Genomic DNA, 7,471 nt, shown 5'->3' with positions numbered 1-7,471 from the left:
AAAAGGGCAATAAGACCAGCAAATACAATTATACACCATTTAAACCTAATTACAATTATATGGTCAATAAAACAATTAAAATGTCACCTTATATGCATGCTATTAAAAAGTTAAGACCTCCAACCCTCTGGAGTCGACGGCATCGTCGGCAATGCCGTGTATCTTTCTCGTGTATTTCAGTTCATAACTCACTGAAATCTTATTATAGAAACATGAAAAAAACGCTGACTAAATCCGTAATCTGCCTTCTTTTCAAAACGTCCATTGTCGGAAGTATTAAACTTTTAAAAATTAGGTTAAATCGGCAAAAGAGTAAACCATGTCACCTTACTTTGTTTTACCTGCATCGGGGGTGTGTAGTACCACTGTCACCCGAAGATCGCTATTCACATTCTAAATAGCCGCATTAGCGCGTATTCAGATCGCATTCGCATGGTAATTTGATGAACAACGCAACGGTGGAACGCGATCCAGATACATCCCCTTCAGCGCCATAAAAGGGGGGTAGGGACGTGGCCAAGTGACAATGGCTCATTCATACACATGAAAGTTGCTACATATTCAATGAAAGGAGCCAGAAATAGTTACATGAGTTAGATTTTTCTTATTCATTTATCCAAATGAATATTGCAACTACACCATTTAGTCATCTTCATGTAGCCAAGACTTTGGTGATCAGATATCTGGGATCAAGACAAACTGCCAGCATTGCTTCCCAGATAGCAAAATCTTTCTGGCCCGGATGTGGCCCACATCACGCATAATCATCTGGCCCACATACCGCATGGAATGACGGCGATTGAGCGGACCGCTCTCGGTTGCCGCATCAGGTTAACATCTGGGCCAGAGCAGGGCCTTATGTTAGCCACGAGTGGCCAGGCTCTGTCTGAGATCTGGCCATATTATGGCCCATTACCAGTTTCTGAACCTCACAGATGTTAACCTCGTAAGAGCTACTTTTCAACAGGAACTGTATACAGTCCCTGATCAGGCTTCAAATGTGTTTAGAAACAACAAAAGTCCAATGTCTTAAAGGATTTTGAATTTGAGGAAAAAAACAAAAAACAAAAAAAAAAACAAAACAACACCCGTGGATGTCTGGTGCTGGGTGGGTAGTGGGTACTGTCGTTTTGAGGTGGACACACCCTTTACATTTACAGCATTTAGCAGACACTTGTATCCAGAATAACTTCCATTTTCAATTTGGGGTTAAGGGTCTTGCAAATGAATCCAGCTTCAGTTGTATAAATGCATGTTTATGGGCCCTTGAGTCATGAAAAATAATGAATGTAGTGAATTACTATATTCTCAAATTACTTTTTGTAGTTTTGCGAACAACATCATTTATTAAACAAACAAATCTGAATTGGCAGAATGAAAAATTAAAAATGAAAATAAACTATTATTTAATTCCTTGGAACAACAACCTGTGGAAAACTGTGAATTTTCAATATTTTCCTTGAGACTTGAAGGAAGAGTCCGTAAACGGAAAATGTGCCAGTAATTTTCTGCCAGTACATTTTCCGTTTTTTGACTGATTTTTTTTTTTTACAGTGTATACCTTTTACCAGTGAGCCGCAAGCCATATAACAATTTTTTAATAAAGTATTTAACATGTGGTCCATCTCTGTTTTGTGACATTTGGGCCACATTTGTCTAATCACAAGTGGGCCACTTTTACGATACATCCGTTTGCCGGTGCCGGAACCGGGCCAGCAGTGCCACACATTTGCCCGAAGTGGCCCACATCCGCATGCTATCTGGGATACTATGTACTTTTATAATGTTTCTGCAAGTGTTCCAAACTGCATTTTGCAATGTCTATACTTTGAATGTCAAATTACAAACTTCACATAAATCTGACATATTTACAAAGTACACTAAGATTAAGATGAGTTTGTTGCCAAACCAAATAGGCTACAGTATATAAGAAATAATTTATTTGCCAGGAATTAAGTTTATGATATTGAATGTGAGCATGGCCCAGTTAGTGAAAGTGTGTCCCCTACCCCTAGACTCCAGAGGGTTAAAAAGGAACACATCCGCAGACTTCCAAGCTCTGCACAAGGGTCGGGCTAAAACGGCATCATACACCTTCCCAAAACACATACAATCAGTAAGCTTGGGAATGAAATAGGTTAATCGCACAATAAACAGCACAACAGATCAAATAAAATGCTAATAAATGTTAATAATGTTAATATTGATGAATAAGTGCTACAGTGATCAACCAAAACAGTGCTCAGTAAAATCTTTACGTGCCATTAAATAAAATCCATACCAAATAAAACACACACACAGAAAATCAAAGCACACTTACCTAAAACCCGAAGTGTCCTCTGTGTGCTTCAGGAAAGTGCATCACGTCAACCCTGTAGGATGGAGTGTCACCACCTAGACGTACCGGGGCAGCTTTCGCCTAGGATCAAGGCAGTTGGATGGATGTCAACTTACCTCTGGGGGTAGGTCGTTTAAGTAGATGGCTGCTTCCTTCTGGGGGCTGGGGGTTTGGGTGAATGTCAGCTTACTTCTGTGATCAGGGTGTTTGGGTGGGAGCGAGCTTACCTCTGGGGTCAGGGGATTGAGTTGAAAGCAGCTTGCCTCTGGGGTTGGAACATTTGGTTGGATGTGAGCTTACATGAGGGGCCTGCTTTTTTGGGTGGACAGCAGCTTGCCTCTGAGATCGTCTGCCGCCGCCCCCCAACTTTCACAGCCAGGACCTCCTCCCTTCCTTAAGGTACAGTAGAATATTTCAGACATCCCAACCTGCAAAAACTCAATTCAGGGAGGTGCCCCCAACCGCCCGACAAGGAGTGAGATGTAACTTCAACAAACTTGATTTCAGTTTAATTTCTTCATTAATTTCCTCTAGTCAGCGCACTAAATTACAAAGGTCAATATTATGTATTATTTTGACAATAATATAAGTAGATTATTTTACCATTTATGCAAATTCCTTAATTATATTCCATTGCTATTTTACAAAAGTCTTCAAGGAGTCTGACAGCATTGGCAACTAACCAAGTGTCTAACTAGTGTAGACCTGAATAATACAGCACATGAAATGACACTTGTTAAACTCACCTCAACATGCATTTTACAGTCGTTTAAACCGTCATGAGCAATGCTGAAATCACTGTTGCTAACAGTACAGCACGCAACACTGTCATTATTTTCATCCTTATTAAACAAGGATACACTTTTGTGTAGTCTGAAGTGAAATACGTTTTATATTTCCGTTTTTTGGGGCACTCTCGCTCTGTCATGATGCTCCACTTAACCGATAACTTCGGTCCTCGAGAGGTTAAATAAAAGCCCGCCCGCATTGAAATCTGATTGGCTTATTTTGCTAAGTAAACCAATCAGGATGCTGTCTATCTAGCACGGGCTACAGGCACAAACGCAGGGACCCACACATATGCACGTTCTCTCTCTTTCTCTCTCTCTCTCATTCCGTCGTACGCGCGCGTCTCTCAAGTGCGCGATGCTCACACTACTGTCTCGCATGCATGCTCTTGTTTACTTGCTCTTCTTTCCGGGATATTTTATTCAATTTGCGGGTATCAGGGAGTCGCTGTCAATATGTGGGAAACTCCCGGAACTTCCGGGAGAGTCGGGATGTCTGGATAACTGCTTATTTGTACTATAATGATAGCTGTTAATTTTCAGGGAGCTGTGATGATATTAGAAATTGTGCAGGGTTATATAAGTACTGTGAAGCTGTCGTTATCCAGTTAAATGTTTACAAATATTTATTATTTTATCATATTTTATGTATACTTTCAGCTTATTCACAGGTCTCTCCTACATTCATCTTACCGTCCGTCCATGCCTACTTTAATGTAAAATCAGACAGATTGCTTAACTTGCAGCTGTCCAATTACGCGTACATATTTTATTGTTGCAGATAATTAAGGTAGGTAATACAACGCTGAAGGTTAGATGTATAGTACGATTACATATGTACAACATGTGGTCATTTCAGTCAGACAAACGTTTAAAATGGAAAACGAGCTTTCCGTTTTTACCGGCAATTTCCATAGCACGTCTTAGTCGAAGTACTACACTGCCATCTATTGGACAAGTCAGGTTACTGAATCGTGAAATGTGTCTGTACTAAAATGGATAATATCTTCAGTCATGTTTTCTTTTAGGACCACTACAAGAGGATTATCAGTATGAAAGTTTATCAATACAAATCATTTATTAAACTAAATATTACAGGGCTCTCCCTGAAAATAAGATGCTCTTAGCTTCCAAAGCCAAGGACACATTCTAGTGATTTTCCAGGAGACTGGACCTAACTAACATGGGGCCTTATGAAAAACAATCAATCAGTTCATGTTGAAGCTCACAAGGTGTGGAGAACAAGAAACACAAGTATGGGAGAAAGGCAAGGTGCAAAGCATACACAAGCAGTGTAACGACATATCAGTTACAATGTATGATTAAACATACATCATTTCTCACAGTATGAATAGTGGCCCGTTGCTCCTACTATAGCCTCACGCCTCCAGGGTCATGGGTTCAATCTGCACCCCTGCTGTAATAAACAGTGAAGTTATTACAGTAACATGATGTTTATCAGTAAAATAGTACAATACTGTAGAAAAAATGATTTCTGGGCAATATTTATGAGAACCTTGCCGATAAAATACTGTAATGTACTGTAATTCTGTACATGAACTTCAAAAAAATAAACTGTAGAATTTACTCAGATTGAATGATGTAACAATTTGCACTCACTTTTTTGGGTTGACTTTAAACCAGGGGTGGCCAATCTTATCCGCAAAGGGCCGGTGTGTATGCAGGTTTTTTGGATAACCTGTAGGTCAGCTGTTCAAACCCAGGTGTGAGGACTCTTCAGCCAATCAGTCCTCTAATTAATGACCTAATTAGGGAGTTGCAGCAAAAACTTGCATACACACCGGCCCTTTGCGGATAAGATTGGCCACCTCTGCTTTAAACCCATTTTAGTAAAGTATACCCAATTCTAGGAAATATTTTAAATAAATGAAGCTAAAGTCTACCTACTATCTCTCAGGGTCAGCCCCTGCTGTGGTCCTACCGTGTCCCTTCCCCGTTTGACCAGCAGGCGTTGCTGGTCATCTTGTCCTTCATGTTTGTCTTTGAGTTTCCCCTGTGCTGTTGGTCTCGTGGCTCAACACCTTGAGCGTCCGGTTGTCTTTGTACCTTCTGTCCTGTGTTTGAATCCCACCTCCTGTTTTTGTATTTTGCTCCCTAGTGTTTCAGTTGAGTTTGTCTAGTTATTGTATTTGGTGATTTTGTATATGGGTTTTGGTTTTGTTCCTTCTGCCCCTGCTTGTGTCTTTACCTGTTTAAATTCCCTAGTGTTGGTTTCTGTTTCCCTGTGTCCCTGTTTAGTTCCTTTGAGTTTATTAGTTTCACCTGTGCCCTGTTTCCCTGGTCTTTGTTAATTAGTCTCACCTGTCCTGTGTTAGTCTCGTTACCCCTTTAGTATTTTAGTTCCTGCTTCTGTTTAGTTCCTCAGTGGTTCATTGTTTTTGTGTGATTTGTTGTTTGCGATGTTCAATGGTTTTGCTATTTTCAGTGTTTGATGTGTATTTGGTTTTTGTGATTTAGTCTTAGTTTATTCCCTTTAGTTTTTGACCCCTCGTGGTCCTTTTTGGTTTGTTTGGTTTTGTAGTTTTTTCTGTTTTATTTAATAAACCCTGTTTGTTTTTCTTTGAGCCGCAAGTGGGTCGTCCACCCTTTTTTGTGCCTGCACCATGCCTCGCTCCCGTGCCCGAGCCGCCCGCAACCTTGACACTATCACAGTACCATCCTATAATATTTACTCAAATCAATTAATATTTCAATATTAATATTAATTAATTTCAATTTTAACAATTAATATTTCAAATCAAAATTTGTACTCACTCGTTTGGGTAAATTGGGGTATTATTTTTTATGAGTAAAATAAACCCAAGTTTATCAAATAACATACCTAATGTATTTAATGGGCCCTTTTCAGCATTAAACGCAAAGTGGTACCAGGTTTGAAACAAGGGTCTTTGCCAGCATGGCCTGATACAGTTTTCTGTCCCTTTGGGAGTAAAGGTCTTTGCTCAAGAGCTCATTAATGTGGCTATTCTGCCAAGACTGGGCTGTTCTGCAGCTGTGGTATATTTCATCCACCGTCATGAAGGAAACTCTCCCAAATACTGACCTTGCAAGATGTTCTCTGTTGAGATAAAAAAAAATGGAATAGTTGTGATTGCTCATGTAATGCTTTTTACGGGTGATGTATTTGTTAATGTAAGGCCATTTTGATTACCCACACTTGGCCTTGTAGCCTTATATTTGCAGAAAAGAGCCTGAGCAGTGATATTCTTTGCTGTGTGGGTCTTGGAACTGCCCACTCCCCTGTAGACCAATAGTGTTGGATGTATATTTGCATAGCATAACATGGTACTGCCTTTGATTTAGTAGATTTTTAATTCACTGTTATGATGTTGAATAGGACAAGTGCATAAATCCCCAAATATATTGGCTACCACAGCTAAAATGGATCTTGGTGGGATGTGTTGGTTTGTGCTCCATGGAGTGATCTTGGGTGGGAGACTAAGATTGGATGTAGATAGAATAAAAAACCTCAATGTCTTCTAACATCCCCACCGTAAGAACACATTAAGTCCTGCTCATACTAATTCTGGTATCTAAACCATCAGCTTTTCAGGACTCTTTGGCAATTATACATCGCAAAACACACAAAGCCAACTGATACAGAGCAATCAGTTTAAACAACCAAAGGAATCCTGAAATAAAACAAGCGATATGTGGTGGAGACTAATATCTGTGGCATTCCATTCTCAATTGTGGTGGGATTCTAAATATTATGTAAACATGGATATCCAAAAATTAAGCCTAATTAAAATCAAAATATTAAATGAGCAAAATTATTAAATTTGTTGTTCTATCCCAAGTCTTGATTAAAAAGCACTTCTAACCTGCCGCTGACAGGTTACTGTGAATTATTATTTCTGTTTTTACAATATAGATGTTAAAGCACTTGATTTTATTGGTAACACAGCGGTAACGTAAAGTTACTTGAAATTGTAACAGTAATCTAATTATCAATTATCAAACGCGTTAAATTACTCCGTTATTAAAAAAGAATCAAATTCCAGTAACACGTTACTATAAGTGACAATGTAAGAGACAATAAAAAGCAAATGTAACCATTATGAAAATATTTCAGATATTTTACTGAAAGGTATATCACAGGGTACAAAAAACAAACAGCACTGTTAACATGACAAAATACAAAACAGCATATGAAAGCTCACAGAGAAATGTCCAGTCAGGTGGCAGTCCAGGCTTTTGAGTTGAGTACAGACTTTCACTGTCCAGTTGCCCATGCCTTGACAAGCGACATTCTGTTGGTTTACCAAGAATTAACCCACACGGAACAACTCATCAATACTTCCACACACAGATAAGGGAATAA

General features: G+C 39.3%; 1 long non-coding RNA gene across 1 annotated transcript; it reads right to left on the bottom strand.

Moving 5' to 3' along the window:
• Positions 1-1,095: 1,095 nt before the first annotated feature.
• LOC140582315 (uncharacterized) lies at positions 1,096-3,281 on the bottom strand. The gene is made up of 3 exons (XR_011985249.1): positions 3,085-3,281; positions 2,566-2,731; positions 1,096-2,419 (listed from the first exon to the last, which is right to left on the bottom strand). It is a non-coding gene; the product is annotated as an uncharacterized lncRNA (long non-coding RNA).
• Between the last annotated feature and the right edge of the window lie 4,190 nt (positions 3,282-7,471).

This window comes from Paramormyrops kingsleyae, chromosome 24 (genome assembly GCF_048594095.1).
Source record: "Paramormyrops kingsleyae isolate MSU_618 chromosome 24, PKINGS_0.4, whole genome shotgun sequence".
NCBI lineage: Eukaryota > Metazoa > Chordata > Actinopteri > Osteoglossiformes > Mormyridae > Paramormyrops > Paramormyrops kingsleyae.
Note: the sequence above shows the minus strand (reverse complement) of the source record. Positions and strands in the feature narration are given on the sequence as shown.